General features: G+C 43.9%; 1 protein-coding gene across 9 annotated transcripts in view; it reads left to right on the forward strand.

The window, feature by feature from the left end:
* SYN3 (synapsin III) overlaps positions 1 to 23,373 on the forward strand; it is a 332,551-nt gene that overhangs the window by 67,984 nt on the left and 241,194 nt on the right. Inside the window, exon 1 of one of the 9 annotated variants that reach the window (XM_044986986.1) lies at positions 22,525 to 22,639. The exons of the other annotated variants lie outside the window; for them this stretch is intronic. The gene's annotated coding sequence lies outside the window, so the exon portion shown is untranslated. Of the gene's footprint in view, positions 1 to 22,524; positions 22,640 to 23,373 lie in introns of those variants that run through there. 9 annotated transcript variants of the gene reach the window in all.

Consider the following 23,373-nt stretch of genomic DNA (forward strand, 5'->3'; position numbering starts at 1 on the left):
ATCCATGAAACCTGCAATGAGATGTGGGAATGGGAAAGGAGAAGGCAAATTAGAGCATTTGTCACAGCAGGTGGAGATAAACGGCAAACAGTCTATAACTGGATTCTCTAACATGGGAAAGAAAGTGTGAATGACCAGAAAAGGCAATTATTTCTATCTGTTGCTGATCTACCTGTACCTATGGGGGGTGGGGGGGGAGAGTAGAGAAATCAGGAGCACCTAGACGGCTGATTAGAAAGTATCAACTGATTAGACCTTCTCATAAACCTGACGCCTAAATAACAGTCTACTGAGGTGTATCCACAGACTTTAATTCTCTCTTCTAATCACATGGGATGGGGTGGGCAGCTGTCAGAGGGTGAGACTTTGAACTGGAACCCATAGATTCATGTTGTTTGGAATAGCAGGAGTATGCAAATTAACACAGGAAATTAGGATCGGCACCACCTTTATGTACCATCCCCTTTCCCCTGTTAACGGGAGACTACCTAGGTCGGGCGGTGATAGTTCTGTCAAGAATGGGTTTCTTTAGGTAATGTAGCGCTGAAACATAGAGGGGTGTTTATGGTGATGATGCTAAGATGCCAATTTTGTAACATACAGCATCTTTTCAACTAGTTAACAGAGGGTTGTCCCACTGCCTAAAGCCTAAATCCATTTCATTTAATGAGTTAGTCCTATATCCCAATATATGGACCCCAAGGCCTTATCCCTCATTCTGTTTTTATTCCCCCCACCTCCCCTTCTCTGTTACTGGGCTCCAAGAGGAAAGCATTTTCCCTCCCCTGCTCTCTGTTAACTTGCAGGCCAGATGGAACAATATATCTCACTGACCATGTTTTACATCAGTTGGAACTTTATAGACCGTTCCAATGAGTTCCAGGGAAAACAGAATCTTTGCTCAGAAAGCATCAAACACTGACTCTGGGGGACATCAAGTCTCCCTACAAAGAGAGCAGGCAGACAGACATAAAAGGAGACGTGTATGGAATGACTGCCTCGGAACCTGGATTGATCACACTGGTTCAGTTAAAGTAAGAACTGATCTGATTCCTTGGCATTCCCTGATACCAAACCTTTTATAAGTTTAGTTCACTCGCCTCCACTCCCAGATATCTCCCCCTCTCCTGGCTTCCTCTCGGGGCCAGGAGATGGGGGAAGTCTGAACATGGCTGATATTCCATCCATAATATACCAATTCCCCTGCTTATCTTTACATTATTCTTGTAATATGGCCTGGCTGTTCTAGAAGTCTCTGGTGGGATCTGATATTGGGGGGATAATCTTGAGTCTCATTCTCCACTGCCTTACAGCATTTACACCTGTGCACCCCGAGAACCAAAGTGGCTGTAAAACCACTCCCATGCTGATCTGGGAGCACCCACTTTTCATAGGTGTAAATGACTTCACATTAGATGAGACAATGTTGAATTGGGCCCCTTGTGTGATTTGAAGCACCCTACACTGTGTACAATATTTGTATTCAGTGACACAGGACCAGCAAAGAAACTGCCGAAGATAATAAGCTATAGCCCCTATTTAGGACTGAATAGCACTGTCTTCACTTCATCTGAAAAAGCTAGGCTGACTCGAGTGGGTATTTAATGTAGGGTGTATTTTTGTCACTAGCTGTTCTCTTGCATGTGCATTTTGCTCCTTTTTTGTGACCCTAAGTAGAACAAAGCCACAATTGTATCTAAGTTTGAGTCCAACTTTCAAAATACCCACAACAGCCAAGTGAGCTGAGATTGAAGCAAAACAAGTTTTTCCATCCCTAAATAAAACCCGCTTCAACTTGGGGACCAGAGATGCCACTGCTATAGCCTGAGTAGGAATAATTGAGCCTCCTACATATTCACATAATGAGATTGTCAGCCTCCATGCAAAGAGAGCTCACAGTTTAAAAAAGGATGCTCTACCTAGGCAGCTCATCCTTCTGTTTAAAAGGAGGCTCTCTCTGCCTATTGTTGCTGGACTGTTGCGTGCTGCTCCTGGAGAGCGGCACATAGGGAATTCAGTGAGGGGGGTGAGGGAAGCGTTCCTTGTGACACCACAGCAGTTGTAGGCTGGGATTCGGTTGCAGCATTTATCCCTGGTTGGGTGAATACATTGTTTGCTTCTGCCTCGGTGTCAGCAGTGTGGTTCAGAGGTGGGCAAAATGCCAGATTCTTCCCAGGGAAGCTAACGTCATTGTCAATTCACTGGTGGCAGGGACCATGCTTTGAAATCTGAGGTCACTCTCCCTGTTAATTGCTGAGATGATTAATTCATGCAATGATATCATTTTCCTGGGCTGAGGTTATGTACTGTAATAATGAGGGGCATGGAGGGATACAAGACTTTTGCTCATTTTAATGTTGTTAAAATTATTACTATGCTAGCTACTGCCTCCTCCAAACAGTGGTCTCCTGTCCCTTTGATGATACTGGCCTTCTTGTCAACTCTCCCCCTTGCCAAAATGGGCTCTGGTGTAATGCAGGCCAGATGCCCCCTGGTGGAGTGCAGTTTGAATGTGGATGATGAGTGACGGGCCCTAACCTGGCCACACTAGTTATGGGAACAATGAGTTCTAATCCATATTTCAGATTATATGTGAAACAGAGTCTCTGTCTACTGGGTACATTTCCTTAATCTTGGTGTCCAGGCCAAATTGTGTTCTGCCTCCCTAAAATTCCCTTTTCACTTTCATCTGGATTAAATAATTCTCCTCCTCCTTTTTAAAAAAAAAAGTGAAAAGTGGTTGTGTTGCACAATGGCTGCTGCATTCTGGCCACTGCATTCCACACCAGAGGTGGCTGCATTTCAGAGGCTGGTGAATGACCAATGTTTACTCCATCTATAATCCCTCAGGAGTAAAGGTGCTGTAAAAAGGTCAGTTGTTGATATAGAAGTATAGTAAGGGTACGATCTGTGTCTAAGGTAATAACTATATCCTAGGCTGAATATCTCTGTTTCTCTCTCCTGTTGTCCTAGTATCTAAGCAAATAAACTCAGCCACTGAAAGACAAGGTGATTATAGTAAATAAACTCTTTTTGGTTTTGAGCTTTGGAGTTTGTTAGCCCAGGGAATGATTAGTAGCCAATAAATTAGAGTTGTCCTGAAGTTATTGCAATACTGAAATTCTTAATTGAAAATGTAAATAAAAGTGAAGAGAAACAATACAGAGGGCTGTCAAACTGCTCCTCCTTGCTCACTCCACATTTTTCCTGCTCCCCTCTGCCATCTCCTTTTTCACTGACATCCCTCCCCGATGGTCCGCAAGCCTCTTGTCTTATGTTTTCAAAACTGAATTGGTGGGGAGGGGGTCAGATCCTTCCAATTTAAAGACAAATGTTGGGGCAAAGTGGGTTGTTTTCCATTTAAGCAGTGCGGCAGCTTGACTTTCTCTTCATCCTAGAGTACCCCACTCTGCCACCTGCCCTTGATGTTAAAGTTGCCATTTTCCTGTTTTGCTTTATGGGAGTGAGAAGCCAAGGTGGTGTTTTTGTTGCTGACAAACAATTAGAAAACTCTGATTGCCATGAATCCTCTTTGGCAATTGGCTTCTTACTCAATCAGGGTAGAGGTTTGCATATTTACAATACAGTTATCAAGGAATAACCATGCAGATCCCTACACTGTGTCTAATAATGACTGGCCAGTTTTCAGAGAATTGCATATTGTATAGTTAGTGAGAAATAACCGCACAATGATTGTGCAGCTCAGAGTGCAGTATAACATTGCTACTATTAACAGGTTGACAGTGGCCAGGAGGAGGATGAAATATCCCCAGAAGATGTGCTTGTAATTTAAACCTTGCTTAAAGGGAACAAACAAAAGGGAGGCCCTTGTAAATGACGTATTATTGTGAGATGACCTGCAGGCTGGGTATGGCTTGTGTCCCAAATAAACTGCTCTGCATACACCTGCTAATAAGGGCTAGATTTTCTATTGCTGAGGGTGAGAAGGGGGGTGGCGGTTTGGGAGGCTTTCCACTTCCTAAGGTCCTCCCTAGTCTGGCTGTGGGGTACTTCGGGTGGAGAAGTGCTGAAACAAAGGCAGCATGGGTAGGTGACACAGAGTACCACTTTTCCAGGAAAGTGGGAGTGTTGCCTTGAAATGAACTCTGAAGGCAATGGCCTGTTGTTTAACAGGATTATTTTATTTTCACCAGTAACTCTTATTATTTCTCTATTCCACTGTCAGGTTTCATTGAATAGGCCTTTTCCCTTAGCAGAGTCCTCCTTAGAAGGTGCTCAGATACTACAGCGATGGGGACCATCTGAGTGCCCAGCTCAATTTAGAATCGATTGACTGACTGTACGTTAAGTGCTGCAGTAAACAGAGGAAGCATTTACTTTATTTTTAAATGTGTCTACCAGCGCTCTTGGATTGCACCCCTTCTCTAGGGTTGTTTAAAGGACCTGGCTAACAGTACTGAGAGACACTCTTAAAAATGTCACTTCTGAAAGTTATCCAGCAATTTTAAGTACCTATGACCCCTCATCACCACTGCCTTACAATCTTTAATGTGTTTATTCTCACAGCACTCCTGTGAGGTGGGGAAGTGCTATTATCCCCAATGTATAGATGGGAATTGAGGCACACAGAGACTCGTGGGCATGCAGACATACCCAAACGAGCTTTAATCTAGGTAGCTGAGGTCCCTGGAGCAGTGACGGTGCAGCAGCATGGGCTGGCCCCACAAGTAAAGTTACCCAGGGTTCCAGATGGGCTTGCTGCTTTAATGCCCAAGCTAGCTAGCTCGGGTATGTGTACACAAGCTGCAGTCACACCTCATGTACCCTAAGCAATGTGCCCAAGTGAGTCTGACAGAGCAGAGACTAGGACCCATGTCTCTCCAGCCTCAGGCTAACCCTAGCCCCCAGACCGTTCTTCCTCGCTGACTGATTTTTTTAGGTCAAAAAGTAATTGGAATTAAGTAATTTACTTATTTTGGCAATTTTGTCCTGACTGTGAATGCTAGTGTCACATTATCTATTGAGACTTACAGGCTCCCTGTCCAACCCAGAAGCACTGTGAAGAACTATGGATTAGTTCAGATTATTTTATGCTATGAACAGCAGCCTACTCAGTAATATCACTTCTTTGTAGGTTCAGTAACTGGGAAGAGATTGCTGTTTCATTGTAACAGCCTTACACATACATGGCTAAACTGGGAAGGCTGGAGGTGTGTCATAGCCCATCCGAATTGCTTTTCATCACTCTGTCCCTGTAATAAATGGCTTCCTTCCTTGCAAAATGAATTATTTTGCTGCCAATTTGCATACCGCTTTCACGCAGTTTCTCAGGTAACCATTACGTTATTCCCGTGGATCTTTATTCCAACTAATTTACTAATATATGGTTTTAAAAAAAATAACATGAAGGCCAAACTTAGGGATGATTCAAAGGTGGTATGTAAGTTAGATGCTTGGGAGACCAAGATGGTGCAACTTACACCATTGTACACCTTCTGGCTTCTCCATGGATAAGGTGGAATAGGGCATAGGCTACTTTTAATGGATATGTTCTTCCACACTCTTGTTTGTTGCTTTTCTTGCTACATTTCTCTTGTTTGGCCCCTCAGCCTGCGAGGTACCACGATTTAAATTAAATTTGATGGGCCAAATTCAAAGAGGTTGTGTGTAAGAAGAAGCTGTAAATTACACTCTGGCACAAAGGAGTAAATCTGAGGAGGTCTAAGTCGGTGTATCACGTGTTGAGGGGACAGACGAATGCTTACGTCATACCAATGTTAGATCCTAGTCTTGCAAGTTGTTCCATGCAGGCACGGACACCTGCACCTGGGGAGGACTGTTGAAATCAGTGGAGCTCCATGCAGAGCCGATTGCAGAATCAGGGACTTAGACTTCATTAGGCACACCTCTGAATTTGGAAAGTTTTTCAATACAGGTATCACTTTGAGTTGGTGCTCGATTTGGGATAGTTTGGCTAGTTGGGAGTCATGGTGTGGATAGGAAAATTCCAATGGCAAACAGAAGAAATAATTATAAATGTGGGTTTGCTGCAACCAAGCAAATTAGATCATGGGTAAAATGGGCAATTACTATATGTAGTATTAGTCCGTTCTAATGAATACCTGTAGGTTTGGGCAATAGTATCTTCCTACAGGGAGGGACAAAGAATTCAGAGATTGCGTGTGAGAAACAGAAACTGGGAGCTCTAAGCAGGTAGATACAGCAGCCAGAGAATTTTTTTAAGGCGTTAGAAGCTTCACCTTCAAAAAATATGTGCTTTGTAGAGCAAGTGTTTTACTTCCTACTCTGAGCTTTACTAAAATGGAATGGTTGGCAGGCACTTATCCACTGTGTGTTTGACCTGGGAAGCATTCATTGGTTCTCCTGTCTGGAGTGATTTTCCTTCAACAGTTCTTAAATCATTGCAAACCATTATCTTTTGCCAGGTCTTCATGGTTGAAAATGGCTGTGTTTAGGTTTAGGTCCCTGATGTTTAAAGAGTCTGATTATATTTTAAAAACTAACCTGCTACCTGAATATAATCCCAAAAGCCTTGAAATATCCTTTTTAGTGGTGAGTGAAATAGCACAGAAACTGGACAGAGTTTTTGTGGAGGTTTTTTTGTTTTAAATGACTGATTCTGGGCCTCCAAAAACAGCCAGTTTTGAAATAAACTTTCAAATAATGGAGGTAAACAAGCAAAAAGAAACACTCTGGTAGGTGTGGAAGGTTAACAAACTATTGAATTTATAGTGGAAATAACAAAGCTTGCTATTGACTTCTGTGGGGTCTGGATTTCATCTTGTGAAGAGGGAGTTTTCCGAATTTGGCTCAAAGAAAAGCTTATGCTATACCTGCCATTAATCCAGGACCTTTCACCAGTGCTAAATTCATTTTACAAGCAAACAAAAATGTATTTACTCAGAACTATTCATGAAGGGAAATACAGAGACTGTCTTTTTGTTCTGCGTTTGTACAGTGCCTAGCACAATGAGGTCCTCCTGGCCCTTGAGAAGGGCTCTGGGCACTGCAGCCATACAGATAATAATAGTACAATTAAGCAAGGCTCATCTCTCAAATGCTTCTGGCCTTTAAAACCTGCTTTTAAAAACATAATAACAATCTTATTTTTTCAGATTTCTCAGCACTGGGTTGTTTGCCTTTTCCTATACCAGGTGCATCCATTCTAATAACACATTCTCCCCTGCGCCCTGTAACTTGCAGGACTTTGCTAGGTAGGAAACAAGGATGAATGACCTGATAGTAAATTCTAGGCCAGCACTGTGTCAAGAAGTGTATTGGTTACAATACAGCTTTGCTTTGCTCTGCAAAACGAACTGATAACACAACAGAAGATGCTGAGGGGCGGGAGCTGTTCAAACAAAGAAGAAGAGTAAATTAGGGGCCTTTGGATTAAGCTTAATAACAGCTCCAGACTCCATCACTGATTCATGGCCTGACCTTGTGCAAATCACTTTAACTGTGACACCGGGCGCATCAAGAATAGCTCCAAGAGATTACATGGAAACAAAAGACAGGTGAGAAAACACATCAAGCATCTGCTCGATTCGAAAATGGGCTTGATGAAAGGAAGGAATGTGAGTGGCCAATGAGCTTTCTCCTGAGCCGTGCAGCTCTCCTGCATAAGTACCTAGAGCTGAGACTCATTAATAGCATCTTCCTTCTGCTTGCTAAAACAAAGCACAAATGCTCTTTGGCAGGGCCACCCAGAGGATTCAGGGGGCCTGGGGCAAAGCCGGGGAGCTGTGGTGCTTGTACTCATCCAGTGGCGGTCCGGGTCTTCGGCGGCATTTCGGCGGCGGGGGGCCCTTCAGTCGCTCTGTGTCTTCGGCAGCACTGAAGGGCCCCCCGCTGCCGAAATGCCGCCGAAGACCCGGACCGCCACCGGGCCAGGGCTCGCGGGGCCCCTGTGATGCCTGAGGCCTGGGGCAAATTGCCCCACTTCCCCCCCCCCTCCCGCCGGGTGGCCCTGCTCTTCAGCAAGTGGGGCTAGAGAGAAATAACAGACTCCTCCATGGCGGAAGGCATGAGGGATTCACCCTTATGCATGTACCTGAAGAATATACATTTTTTTTATTAACCTTGCAGGCAAGGCAGTCTTAAGCAGCTGTGTGAAGTTTCTCTGAATGGGAGGCTGGAGGGTGGTTTCTGTTATAAACAAAATGTAAGGGATCCCAAGAGATTAACAGAGTTACTCTGGTTTACCCTCAGCAAGCTTAATAATTCAATAGAACCTTTCAAATCATAGCATAGCCCTGCTGCTCCCTGCAGGGTCCGTTTAGTGTATAAAAATTCCTTGGTTGACTAAATAGGATGGCTCTTGAGAGACAAGAGCTGTGGAATCAGACAAGCCTCTGTCTGTCAAGGGCCGTGTTTAACTACTCCAGTTAATGGGCACCTGGGCTTTCCCCATGAGGTCCCCTGGATGTCTCCAACTGCCGATCACATGTTACATGCCACTGGCCTCACATATTATGCATTTGTAACCACAGAAAGTACCACTCATTTTGCTCAGCTTTGCAGTCAGACTCCTTAACACAAAAAGCATTTCTCCCCAGGAATTAACCAAAAATATGAGTGTTTTTAATGACAACAGGCATTTTCTGACCTTCCTTGTGGCACTAGCCTGCATCTCGTTGAAAAGTGACACTGGCAGTGTGAGAGCCCAACAGCAGACTGCAAAAGCTGTTATCCTTCTTTCATACAATCGGAAGGAAAACTCTACTATTTCAACCAAACACGGACAATTGACATATTGACTTGGGGTCTAATGGCGTCTTTAAGGCACAACCCTGCATTGGGAGTGGGGTGGCACCACCCCAGCCCAGTGGGAGCACATCTGCTGCTACACCCCTTGCTAGGTTGCAGCATACTACGTAGCCCTTTTGTACTATAGCCCTTCCTTTCAACACCCCTCTGTCCCCTTTGCAGGACACTGTGCTCAGGGGAGCAGTCCTGGGGCTCCCCTGGTCCAAATACTCAGTTTATGGCTGGCAATAATTCACAGTGTGGGTGTGGCTGTGGTGGGAAATTCCATCCATTCTGCCCCCTCCCTACCTGCTGCCTGCCACATAAGGGCCAGCACAGTCTGGCCTCTCAGGATCATAAAAGGAGGCTGGAACCTTTTTTTACATCAGACTGTCACACAACCAGCGTCAGAAATGCTGCTGCTTTTCAATCAGATGGCTAATGGTGACAAGAAGCTCGGAAATGCCAACTACAGCTAAAAACTTTGGGACAAACCTTGAAGTCACTATACTATGCTATCCTTATTTGGGCCAGGACCCCAGCAAGTCAATGGGAGTTTTGACGAGGAAGATAGGACTTAACGTTCTGAATCATTGTCCAGTTTATTCTTAATGAGAAGTGAATTTTTGATTATAAAGTTTGATTGCTAGGCTGAGCAAAATGGGTGGAGTTTGTTGGTTGATCCAGTGGTAAATGGGCGCTGACAAGAGATTTTTTTTCTACTGTTTATGCTGCATTGGGTTGAACCTTTGGAGCAAAGAAGTCTGTGGACAGTTAAGAACATAAGAACGGCCGTACCGGGTCAGACCAAAGGTCCATCTAGCCCAGTATCTGTCTACCGACAGTGGCCAATGCCAAGTGCCCCAGAGGGAGTGAACCTAACAGGCAATGATCAAGTGATCTCTCTCCTGCCATCCATCTCCATCCTCTGACAAACAGAGGCTAGGGACACCATTCCTTACCCATCCTGGCTAATAGCCATTTATGGACTTAACCACCATGAATTTATCCAGTTCTCTTTTAAACGCTGTTATAGTCCTAGCCTTTGCAACCTCCTCAGTTTTGGTTGCATGGAAGAAATGAAACCTTCCAAGGGCAGTGGTTTGTGATGTGCAAAGTGAGCTCTACCTGGAGGCCCCTAACATCGCTGTAACAAATGTTAGAGCTGTTTGGACATTTTCTGCTGGAACATTTCTTGGTCAGAAAATGCCAGTTTGTCAAAAGAGAAATGTTGTGCAGAAATATGTCACCTTCGAAAACTGATTTCCTAAGAAAAATGAGGGAAACAGATTTCATAAGATCAAAACATGCTTCAGAATGAAACATTTCAAATTTCCATTTTGCAATGAATTTTTGTCCTTTTTTAATTTTATAATCTATACCTTCATGACAAAATTTGTTTTCATTCTGTTTGAGAAGGAAAGAAATTTCAAAATCACTAACACTTCCTCTTTCCCCCTGCACCCTGGAAATGAAAAATCCAGTTCCCACACAACTCTAGTAAATACAGAGATTTCTAAGAGGGACAGCCTCAACACAGCTCGTATGCCAGGCCACAGGCGGCATCCCTTTCTCTCATCTGGCAGAGCAATTGCTGAAGGGGTCTCCAGTCTCCTGATCTGAGCAATGTATGCTTTGGATCCTGGTTATATCAGGCACCGCCTTAGTAGCTGTGATCAGTTGAAGCACTTGTGCTGACAGCCCTCTGGTATGAATAAGAAGAGGCTGGTGGCAGGGTGTTTTCCTTGACTCTGAAACTTTCTCTTTCCTCCCCCCACCCCCACATCCTCCCTGGTAACTTAGTCTAACAGAGTCTGCACTTAATCAGCTTCAGAGTACACTGTAAAATGAATCTGCTTTTCCAGTGTAGGGTCAGGTGGGTGATGGAGTGGGGAGCAGAGAAGTTTAGTTGGATGGGCTTGGAGATCTCTTGATGTTTCTGGTTGTTTTTCTTAATTAGTTATACTGTACAACTTATCTGGAGCCAAGGTCAAATCTGGACCTTTTTAAATGTAAAAATAACAGGATTTATTTTTTAAAGAGAAAAATGAACAGGCAAGCTGCACAAACAATAAGCTCATGGAGTAGCCAGTCCGGTGGCTGGGACATTTATATGAGGGCGTACTCAAAGAGGGACAAAATTGGGAGGGGTCCTCAATCAGGATTGCTGCTCAAACTAAAAACTCCCTTTCCCCATAACTAAGCTTGAGTGCTGCACCCATTCTTAGATAGCAGTTTAATAGATCTTTGCTAGCAGAGGAAGTGCTAGGCCATTCCCTAAGCAGGAATGGTTTCCGCCCCGCATCCCCAACACATAATAAAAAGTGAAGGGCGGGGGGGTGGAGGGAGGTGGAGCTACTCAGGGCCCTAAACAATTGTTTGGTTTGTGTATGCCTAGTGCTGGCTCTTTTTGCTAATAAGTGGCAACCATTATATCACTGAGCAGGAATAGAATTTAAAACAGATTTCAGAGGTAGCCGTGTTAGTCTGTATCAGCAAAAAAAATGAGGAGTCCTTGGTGCCACAAGGACTCCTCATTTTTATTTAAAACAAAGTTACTAACTAGGCTTCACAGTATTTTTCCTGCCAGAGTTTCACTGCTGCTTTAGCACTCCGTGTTCTAGATGTTCAGGCAGGTGCCAAGGTTGCAGCAAGATACCAGTTCGGCCTGTCGATTTACCAGAGGTCTGCAGTGTTACAGCTCCTTGTTAGTGAGGAACTCTCAGGAGGCTGTGGCTGCCAGGGACCCCAAGGGATGGAGTCTGAAATGAAGCATTGTAACAAAAGCGAATAGCAAGAACAAGCCAGCTGCCTCTATAGTATGACAGTTATAGTGCAGCATGGCAACATTCAGTATTCTGCCTTCAACAGAATTAAAATCAAGTCTTGATTTATATCAGCAAATCTGTTAGGATTCCTTCCAGGTAACCAATTAGCCAGTAGACAATGCCTGGCAAGAACTTCTGTGCAGTCATGATCTGAGATCCAGTTTTTTAAGAAACTGGTGTCTTCCATATTTTCGGTAGCAACATCTGATGTCTACTGGGATCCTTGAAACTTGCTCCCATGTATCCTCCTCTTCTAGCCTGAGTCTAATGAGTGTCACAGCTTGGTAAAAGGCTGTCTTCTTCAGTCAGGCTTTTGGGTGACTATTACTTTGTTTTTGTTTTCTATTCCATTTTTATGTTCTGGTTAGAAGGCTGTCTTGGACCAGATAGTGTGGGTGTTGATAAAAGGACAGACTGTTTGTTTGAGTTAGTTTTGAACCAGAAGTTATGGACTTGCTCCAGGAATCACTGGGTGAGGGTCCCTTCTGGCCTTATAGGATTAATAGCATTTAGGTTCTTTATAACTGCTGTCAAGTGCTTTTGTGATAGTTGAAGCTGCCTAGGAACAATCTTCATCTTGTACAATTGCGTTTTTAATGGGGACAGCTGCTTCAGTGGGAATGACAGGTTATCCACAAGGATGTCTCTAGGGATTTTTCTGTATCCAATACACAGCAATATATATTGAATGCCATACTGTGTATAGGTTCCAGTCCTGCGATGGTCTACATGAAGAATGCCTATTGAGAAACCTCAACCACAGTTGTTCCAATGGCTCTGGGGAGAACATGCTGGTGTAACAGTTCTCTCACCTTCTTATGTGGTATAGTGGGTGCACCCACATGGCAGCTCAGCTTTGTATGGCTGGTGTGGAGAGGGTTATGCACACACAACTGAGAGTTCATCATCTGCGCTGAGCTTTCACAGTCCATGCACTCCTTGAGTTCCACTTCCAAATGTGGTAGTACCTCCACAGATGCTCAAGGGGGAAGGATCCCTGCTCCATCCCCAGCCTTGTCACCCACACAGGGTTAACCATAATCTGTCCTAAAGAAATTAATCCTGTACATACAGAAGGGATGATTGCATAGATCAACTATGAAGCCAGACTCTGTATGCATTGACTAATTTGTCATTTGAGTTGGGCACACAGGTTATTACGTATTCTTTTGTTTTCAGAACAATACCATTTTTCGGTTTCAAATATCTTCTGGTTATTGTATACTAAACTTTTCTTCCTCATTGTTTTGAAATACATTACATACTTATTGCATATAGTGGAATAATTCTGGGTTTGTTTGTTTTTTACATTTATTTATCTAGGTTTTTCTATCGAGTTCATCTCCATAATAATGAATAAACTTTAATGAATTTAGCCACACACAACCCTTTTTAAGGTACAAAAGCATCATTATTCACATTTACAGATGGAGAAAGTGAGGCACAGAGAGGTTAAATGACTTACCCAAGGTCATACAGGACATCTGTAACAAAGCAGGGAATTTTCAGGCTCATGCCTTAACCTCAAGATCATCCTTCCAAAAGTATAATTCTGAATTATATATGAATGTATTATACTCTGCAAAATGTTCACTGCTGTACCACAACATGTAATAGGATAAATACTGCTCTCTATAGCACCCGTAGGAACTTATGGAATTTGATGTGGCTGCATAGGTGTAACTGAGGGCAGAATTTGGCCCATTGTTTATAGAGAAAGGTCAGATTCTCTCAACAGATAAAAACAGGAGAGTGCCTATAGCTGGAGTTAATTGCTAAATAGAATTTGGTTGGTCTTAGTTAATTCTCCATTGTCCCATACCACCCTTTTAGAGACTTGAAAAAACAAATTACATTTATGTTGGTATCTCTTCTGTACTTTTCTGCTTGGGAATGAAAGCAAGGGTCTGAGAATATAATGCAGATTGTTAAAAGCTGGCCAACTCCAGCGTGCACAGTGTTAGTGCACTAGCCTTTTCAATTCTGGAGGCTTGGATTTACATTCTGGAGGAGAGATGAAAACAAAGTCAGTGAAGGAAGATGGAATAGCTAGTTTTAGCTTATCAGCCAGGTTTTTTTAAGGTGCTCTTTCTGTTTGCAGTCATACACATCTCTCTTTCCTCCAAAAGAAACTCTCAAACTGAATACAAGTGGCAGTCAGCAGGTATGCCTTTAGGCCCCTTGAGCTGTTCTACTCACCTCTGACCAAATGATAATAGTCCCTTATAGTACTAAGAATGCCTAGCACTTATTAGTAATGTAATCATAACCTGTGCAGAATTAACTACTGTGTTAGTTTTCTGATAATATATCAGCCTTGTTGGCCAGCCAGGGAAATGGAAAGGGTTGTCTCTTCATCTCAGTGTCATAAGGGTAACCCTATTTCTACATTCCTAAGATCTATAACAGTAGCGTTCTGAATCTCATGCTATTTGTGATTGGCTATGCATACACTATCTGTGCATATATCCAGCAAGAATCAGTTGTAACACATGTGGCTGGAATCCCTCCAACAGTAGCCTGCTCTGACCGACTGATTGCAGAATAGAGTTTTTTCATGCTTTCATTTCCTTTTACCTGCCCCTTTCTCTTCTTCCCAGCCCTGAGAGAAAAGATGTGAATGTGTACTTGGGCGGGTGGATAGTGACATAGCTTTACTTGTGGCTCAAGACTTTACATTTGCAGTTAAATTGGTTTCTGGCTCAAATGTCTGAGTTTTTCCTCTACATAAGAACATAAGAACGGCCATACTGGGTCAGAACAAAGGTCCATCTAGCCCAGTATTCTGTCTCCCGACAGTGGCCAACTCCAGGTGCTTCAGAATGAATGAACAGAACAGATAATCATCAAGTGAACTATCCCATGTCTCCCATTCCCAGCTTCTGGCAAACAGAGACCAGGGACACTATCCCTGCCCATCCTGGCTAATAGCCATTGATGGACCTATCCTCCATGAATTTATCTAGTTCTTTTTTGAACCCTCTTATAGTCTTAGCCTTCACAACATCCTCTGGCAAGGAGTTCCACAGGTTGACTGTGTATTGTGTGAGGAAATACTTCATTTTGTTTGTTTTAAACCTGCTACCTATTAATGTCATTTGGTGACTCCTAGTTCTTGTGTTATCAGAAGGAGTAAATAACACTTCCTTATTTACTTTCTCCACATCCAGCATGATTTTATAGACCTCTCTATCATATTGCCCCTTAGTTGTCTCTTTTCCAAGCTGAAAAGTCCCAGTCTTTTAAATCTCTTAATATATATTCCCTAAAGTGGCTAGATGTTCACCATTCCCCCAAAAGTCTCTGTGGCTGGGCTTTAAAAAGGACTGGGTAATTTTGTTACTCTTAATGAACTAAGCCTAGATTTCATGCTTGAGGGGATCAGATGATTGATGATCATTCTAAGCACTTGTAAGTGCTATATGCTACAGCACTTTAGATGTTCCAAGTGCTGCAGCTGTACAAACATTAACTAATCCGTATAATACTCCTATCCATTAGGTAGAGTGTTATTTTCCTCATATCTAAAGAGAAATTGAAACACAGAGGTTAATTGACCTTTTCTAAAGCCATACGTTAGAACTCAGGAATTCCTGGCTTCCAGCTCTCTGCTTAGTCCACTACCTCTTGTGATTGCCTGTGTGCCAAGTTTTCCCTCCCTTCCTGATGCACGCAGTTGATTAGGTGCATTATATTTTTGTTGTTTTTAGTCTATTGGTAGCTTCTAGATGTCAGAGATGATTCCACAGAACACCTCCACTGTCCAAGGTGGATGCAGTAATAGAATACAGAACAGAAGCCATGAAGGAAAAGAATTTGGTACAGGGCATTAACTCTTCACAGTTAGAGGCATAATTTACCTTTATGTTTTCAAAGCATACTGCCAGATGTGCACAGCAAAATCTGGCAATGTTACCCCTTTGTGAGTACAAGTCTCCTAACAATTGACCAGGGCTCAAGAGTGGCCTGACTTCTTAAATAGCTTTCAAGCATAGCTGACTGTCCTGTATACACTGCTGGTGGCTGATTCTTTTGGTTTGTGCTTCCAACCTGAATTGTGATGTAGCAGCATCTTGCTGGCACTTGCAGAGTTGCTTTTGAAAGGCAGCCTAAGGCTTCGTGGCGCAAAGACATCTGGCAGTATCCCAGATCTAAAAATTTGTGTGTGCAACTGATGGATTGATGTGATTTTAACCCCTTCCGTGTAACAAACAGGACAGGCTGATATAAGATCTGAGGATACAGCTGCTGGATTTGACTTCTCTCTCTTTCTCACTGTCCCTAACAATATCTGTCACATGGAGATCTTTCCAGATCCAGGAGAGGGGACTGTCAGCTCTAGGGTCTCGAAATGAAACCAAAGCATATTTGTGCATGCATCTTTATGCGTACATTCATTTCCATGGAAGGATATAATGACTAGCAGAGCAGGGCTTTCGTGTGCAGGGCCACACAAGGCTTTATGTATGTACATACGATTGACAGGAATCTCCCTAAAAAATAAAGAGTCAGATGCAAAAAACTTTGCACAAAATTTGGGCTGGTTACTGTGAAAGGGTGGTCCACCACCGAGGACAGGAGTGCCTCATAGTCAGCCCACCCTGCCACCTGGCACAGTCATTTAAGGCAGCGGTTCTCAACCAGGGGTATGGATATCCCTGGGGGTACACAGAGATCTTCCAGGGGGTACATTAACTCATCTAGCTATTTGCCTAGTTTTACAACAGGCTATATAGAAAGCACTGGCGAAATCAGTACAAACTAAAATTTCATACAGACAATGACTTGTTTATAAAGCTCTATGTACTATATATACACTGAAATGTAAGTACAATATTTATATTCCAATCGATTTATTTTATACTTATACAGTAAACAATTTTTCAGTAATAGTGGCTGTTACACTTTTGTATTTTTATGTCTGATTTGGTAAGCAAGTCGTTTTTAACTGAGGTGGAACTTGGGGTACGCAAGACAAATCAGACTCCTCAAAGGGGTACAGAAGTCTGCAAAGGTTGAGAGCCACTGACCTACAGGGTTCAGAAGGCTACAACAGATAAATATAGACACCTTAAAGCAGGGTTTCTCAAACAGGAGTCGCCGCTTGTGTAGGGAAAGCCCCTGGCGGGCTGGGCTGGTGTGTTTACCTGCCCTGTCCGCAGGTCCGGCCGATCGCGGTTCCCGTTGGCCCAGAGCAGCAAACCACGGCCAGTGGGAGCCATGATCGGCCAGACCTGCAGACGCGGCAGGTAAATACCCCAGCCTGGCCCACCAAGGGCTTTCTCTACACAAGCAGCGACCCCTGTTTGAGAAACCCTGCCTTAAAGTCTTGGAAATGAATGGTGCTTAGGGAAGGAAACTGGACACTTCACCTTTAAGGGCCTGAAACCTTGCAGACAAGGCAGGATGAGGTCCCCTCTCACCCAACCAACTGGGAAGGAGTTGAGAGCAGCATAAAGGATGTCTCCTTCCCCATAGCAGATAGGCACTGGCAGGAGAAGGCTGCCTACACCAGTTGACCCCTCCAGAGTAGAAGGCTAATTGGGAAGGGTGTTCAGCTGAAGGGAATTGGCAAAAGCCTTGCACCTGACTTGAATCACAACCCTAGCCCCAGGAAAAGGGCTGGGGAGGGAACTACTGCTTGAAGGAGGGGAAGAGGCCTGGGTAATAACCTGGCTCCAGAGGGAGGGCAGAAGGGGAGCTTCTGATTCATGGAGAGTAAGACCAGTTAACCTGAGCCAAAGAAGCCTGAAGCATAACCCTAGCTCCTGAGACAGGGTTAAATGGGAAACTCCTTCTCAGAGGGGGGAAAGACTGACTAGCCCCACGCAGGAGATGGAGGAGTTATTTGCACCACCCCGCTGCTGTGAGCAGCTAAGAGGGAGTTCTGCTGTAGCTGCCTAATAAGTGGTGAGGAACCATAGCTTTCAGGCAGGGCTAGTAAAATCCAGAGACCTGGGGAAAGATGTTGAGAAGCCATGTAAAAGGTAGGCACAACCTTTTGTGTAGTCGCAGCATAGCACTGGGAGAGAGCTCTCCCAGCACTCTAAAAAACCCACCCCAACGCAGCTCCCAGCGCCGGTGCACTGTCTACACTGGCACGTTACAGCGCTGAAACTTTCGGCGTTCAGGGTGTTTTTTTTCACACCCCTGAGTGAGACTGTTGCAGCCCGCTGTAAAGTGCCAGTGTATATACAAGCCCTAAGTGTGCTCAGATTCCAGAGACCTGTTCGTCTCTTGATATGTAGCATCACAGTTCATGCTAATGGGAGCTATGTCCCCATGTGTATGCCGGAATTAGCAGATGCCTGCATCACAGCACATGAAGGAAAACTTTTTTCCAGCCATTTGTCATAGGTTGCATATTAGGTATGTAAAGGAGCAGTCGTCCTTCCCCAGGTTAGACAAGCGTAGAAACCTAGGATAGTCAGGTGTCAGGAATGGTGAAAGAGTGAAGAGGGAAAGATTAGCATGTGTCAAATTCTATGATAACAGAATGTGTGGAATGTAAGATCCCAGAAAAGCAAAGGAGGTCTATATCAACTGGAGTTGAGACTTATAGGGCTTGGCTACACTTACAAATTTGCAGCGCTGCAGCAGGGTGTGAAAACACACCCTCTCCAGCGCTGCAAATTGCGGCGCTGCAAAGTGCCAGTGTGGTCAAAGCCCCAGCGCTGGGAGCGCAGCTCCCAGCGCTGTCCGTTATTCCCCACAGGGAGGTGGAGTACGGACAGCGCTGGGAGAGCTCTCTCCCAGCGCTGGCGCTTTGACTACACTTAGCGCTTCAAAGCGCTGCCGTGGCAGCGCTTTGAAGCGCTAAGTGTAGCCACAGCCATAGGAGAAGACTATTAAACCCTTCAGATAGTAAAATCCTTGGGAAACTGACTTTTTTTTGGTTTTGTTTTTTGGTCTTGTACATGCCTATTCACTAAGTGAATTAGGGAAACAAAGACTCGATGCATGAATTATGGAGTGAAATTCTAAGGCCTGTTATCCAGGAGGTCCGATTCAATGATCATAATGATCCCTACCGGTCTTAAAAATGTATCAGAATTAATGGATTTGAGCTCCTAAATCACATAGGTCAGGGGTGGCCAACCTGTGGCTCCTTGCATAGGTGCTGACTCCCGGTCTGGAGCTACAGGTGCCAACTTTCCACAGCTCAACCCCAGGCCCTGCCCCTACTCCACCTTTTACCCCAAGGCCCTCACCCCTTCCCACCCCCTCCCCTGAGCCTGCTGCACCCTTGCTCCTCCTCCCTCCATCCCAGAGCCTCCTGTACTCTGCGAGACAGCTGGTTGCGGCAGGCAGAAGCCATGGGGAGGGAGGGGGAGGTGCTGATGGGCAGGGCTGCCGGTGGACAGTAGGTGTTGGGTGTGGTGGGGGGAGGGCTGATGTGGGGGCTGCTGATGTATCACTGTGGCTCTTTGGCAATGTACATTGGTAAATTCTGGCTCCTTCTCAGGCTCAGGTTGGCCACCCTTGACATAGGTGCTTATCAAAATCCCACCCAGGGTCTTTGATTCACAGATAATTAAATCTATCGGTACTTGGGGTACTCTTAGTGACTTGTTAGTTAAGTTCGGTGTAATGTCTGAAACTAACCTGAGAGACTGTTTTAGCTCAATAGCAAGAAAATAATCCACTTTCCCCCGCTTTTAAATAATTGATGTATCGTGACTGATGTAAAATACATGTGAAGTGTGGAAATGGCATGGGGATAGAGAAAAGTATTTTATGTATCCATCAGGGAAGAACAGCAATGAGGCTGGAAAGGCCTCTGCTGATTCCTGTGAGAACCAATGAGTCGTCAGTCCCACAGGCATCTTTTATCTGGATGAGCCCTAATGCACATTGCCAGGCTCTACATATTAAATACATCCAGCGTTTTGATTTTATTCAGATCAATGCACTTCAAAGCCGTATCTCTCTCAGGGAAGGAAGTCCCTGCTTTATTAATGCCAAGCCTGGTATCACTTTCATTCCTGTCACCATGAAATCAAGGTTTATACAGTTTCTGCTGGAGACTAAAAGACCAACAGATTGTATGAGCTGCCATCAAATCCAAGGCTGGATTGAGGGGAGAAAAAGAAAACAGCCTGGGGCTTTTAAACACTGCTGGGTCCCTTTTACAGCTTTGCCTATTAAATTTATGGAATGCTTATTTGCATAAACTTCCCAGTTTGCACTGCTGCCGCCTGCTTTCCTTTGATCTGATGTGGGGGAGTGCCCTCAGCATACATACAGGTATTAGTCTTAATGGGAGCATTAGTGTCAATATTGCAAAGCAAGCCTTGGGTTTGCAAAGGCCCCTTTTACTCTAGGGAGATAAAGAATGGAGACAGTTTGCTAGTTCCACAGACTCTTAATGTGGAGATGTGTCTGTACTTTCCAAGGATTAACACTGGATTTCTATGCCCAGCATTGCTTGCTCTCATTGAGCTGTCTCTGGCTTTGCTGATAAGCAGGTTATGATGTGGAAAACAGCCGTGCCTCAGAAGGCCTTCCTAACTAATGGACTATAGAGCTCCCGGTGATGCCAGCTCTCGCAATTTTATTACAAGTCTCATGATCTTCTGTGCATGTTCTTAAAGCCTCAGCTCCTGTAACTGAGCGATTACGTGACAACCTCAGATTTCATTTTTAAAAAAAGTTTCTAGTCTTCATGGCTGAGGAGAGAATCTTGAAAATGTGACCCCCTGTGACCCCAAAGGGCTCCAAAACCCAAAGGCAATTAAGAAATAACTTTGGATTCTTTGTCTTAACAATTAGGCATTTAAAAAATATCTCATGATTGTGATTTTGAGCCCCGACTCATGATTTTTGAAACTCAGGGTTGGTAATACTAGTCATCTGATAGTAATTGCTGGATTCCCGAAAATGTCTTTCTCTATTCCTTCGGAAAGTGGAAAGGCCACATTCTGTGCTCTTGCAGCAGTGTAATTCCACGGAAATTCACTCCTGGTTTGTACCAGTATTACAGAGAACAGAACTGGGCTCATTTGGCTGTTTAAAATGTGAATCTATGTTCAAAGCTCTGCACTCTGAAAGACGTGTGATGTATTAATAGATCTGGTATCATCAGGGTTGCCAAAGAAAGAGCACCACCCCCTTGTGGCAGACCTTTGCAAGTGACTCTCTTGATCCCAGATGCAGGAGGGTGAGGTCCATTGTTTGCTGATCTGAACATTGCTCACTTGAAGTCATTAGGACCAGGGTCCTGGATACGGTCTGACATGGGTCTGTCAGTTCAATGCCTCCTGCTGGCATACATCAAAGGATCAGGGGAAACCTTAACGCACTTAGCAGAAATCAGCCAACCCGCTTCTGTTTCCTCTGGGCTCCAGCTCACCCATAGGGATAGTAAATGATTTAAGTGAACATGTGTCTGGGTTTGTTTTTTTTTAACACATGTCAAAATTTAAAGATGGCTTGGATTTTTACTGCTAAATTATGGAGAACTAGCCTGAGGCAGTTCAGTGCCCAACCCCCTCTGAAATTCTCTGGGAGTTGGTTGCTTAATTCCCTTAGTATCCTTTGTAAAAACTAGCCAGAACATTTAACTAAATAATAAAGATAATCTGCATCTTTGCATCATGTTCTAATTTCATTAGTCCCTTTCTGCTATAATCTTCAATGTAAACACATGCAGTTGTTCCTGCTGCCTCTTTTTTTTGTTTCCTTCTGTGTCTCTGTATGTCAGGGTTCCCTCCCCACTCTGAACTGTGGGGTACAGATGTGGGTACCCGCATGAAAGACCCCCTAATCTTATTTCTAACAGTTTAGATTAAAAACTTCCCCAAGGCACAAATTCCTTCCTTGCTCTTGGTATTGCTGCTACTACCAAGTGATTTAAACAAACATTCAGGGAGGGCCACTTGGAGCCCTATCTCCCCAAAAATATCCCCCCCAAGCCCCTACACCCCCTTTCCTGGGGAGACTTGAGAATAATATCCTAACCAATTGGTTACAAAGTGAGCATAGATCAACCCCCCTGGGTCTTTAGGACACTGGAAAACAATCCGGTTCTTAAAAGAAGTTTATTTTAAAAAGATAAAAGAATCACCTCTGTAAAATCAGGATGGAAGATAACTTTACAGGGTAACAAAAAGATTCAAAACACAGAGGATTCCCCTCTAGGCAAAAATGTAAAGTTTCAGAAAAAAAACCACAGGAATAAACCTCCCTCTTAATCTAGGGAAAATTCACAAGCTAAAACAAAAGATAATCTAACGCATTCCCTTGCTATTACTTACTATTTCTGTAATATTAGATGTATCATTTCAGAGGAGCTGGATTACTTGTTTGGTCTCTTTGTCTCAGAAAGAACAACAACACAGAGCACAAAGCAAAAACCTTCCCCCACAGATTTGAAAGTATCTTCTCCCTTATTGGTCCTTTTGGTCAGGTGCCAACCAGGTTATTTGAGCTTCTTAACCCTTTACAGGTAAAGGAGGGATTTTATGCTACCCTTAGCTGTATGTTCATGACACTGTATATGTCTGGGTTTTCATGGGTTCTCTTGCTGTCTTTTGGTTTGTCTGATTTCCCCCCCCCTTCTGATTTCTTACTCTTTCTCTTTGTTCTTCATTTTTCACTTTCTTTCCCAGAGGGCAAAATTATTCCCGTGGGGGAGGCAGGGTGGTTTTTGTTTGTTTTTTCAATCTTGTAACTTTCATTCATTTATTTGTAGAGGTTCTCTGCATTTTCCCCTGTAACTTTTGCCCTCAAAGGCCCTGAATTGCAGACGCCCTCTTACCAACTGAGGAAACACAGTTCTTGACACAGTTCTGTTCTGAACACCAGCGAGAGGGGGTTGGTCAAGAATGACCTGAAGATCTCCCTAAACCCTCCTTTCCCTGTCAGCTCCAGAGCCCCTTGCATTTCCACTAGGCTCCAGCTGTTCAGCCGCTCCAGTTTTATGAGTTGTTTGGGGCTTGTCTTCGCTACCACGCTACATCAGCGCAGCTGTGTCAATGTAGCACATCTGGTGAAGACGCGCTATGTCAATGGGAGAGCACTCTAATTCATGTCTGTAAAGCATTTTGGGACCTGCAGATGGAAGTCTGTCCAGAACTGAGGTTTGAATCTTTGCCGTTCCAACTTCTGCACTTCTATAGAACATTCTCTGTGTCAAACCTGTCCTAGCCATAATTGGCAAGCTTTTTGCAGCTCCATACCCTAACCCTGCCACTGTTTGGAGGAACAGGTGTTGACCATAAGCTTAAATTTATGGTTGTATGCAAATTATTTGCAAATACGCAAATAATCTCACCGAATAATTTACATAATATGACCAACACATTACTTGGCAGTTGTGGGGTGGACCCTGACTGTTTAGCTCATAGAATATTTGGACCCTGGATATTGTTCCCCTCCTGCTGAATGCAATCAGTGGAGTTACGCAAAGACCAAATGGGGCTTGTGAACTCTTCATGGATGTTGCACGTTGACTTCAGCTGAAGTTGTGGCTAGGAGCTGCAGGATGTGGGGGCCCAGTGAAAATGAAGCCCTGTTCTGATGTACATGTCTGTAGAGCTAAAGAACAAAGACAAGTACATACAGTGTGGGTGTAAGCAGAATAGATTGTTTTTGATGTTTTCCGGTAAGCAGGGTGCTTGTTGGCCTTTTACTTATGTATGCCATTACTGATCTTTCTTTCATCTTAGATAAAACCTTCTCTGTAGCTGGGCTAATGGTAATCAATATATTGATATGGCAGAGCTACAATTACCTTAATTTAAAAAAATGGATTTCAATTACTTTGTTAATTATGCTAACCTCAGGCTGATGAAAACATCCCCTCAAGGTACAC

Source organism: Mauremys mutica, chromosome 1, assembly GCF_020497125.1.
Source record: "Mauremys mutica isolate MM-2020 ecotype Southern chromosome 1, ASM2049712v1, whole genome shotgun sequence".
Taxonomy (NCBI): domain Eukaryota; kingdom Metazoa; phylum Chordata; order Testudines; family Geoemydidae; genus Mauremys; species Mauremys mutica.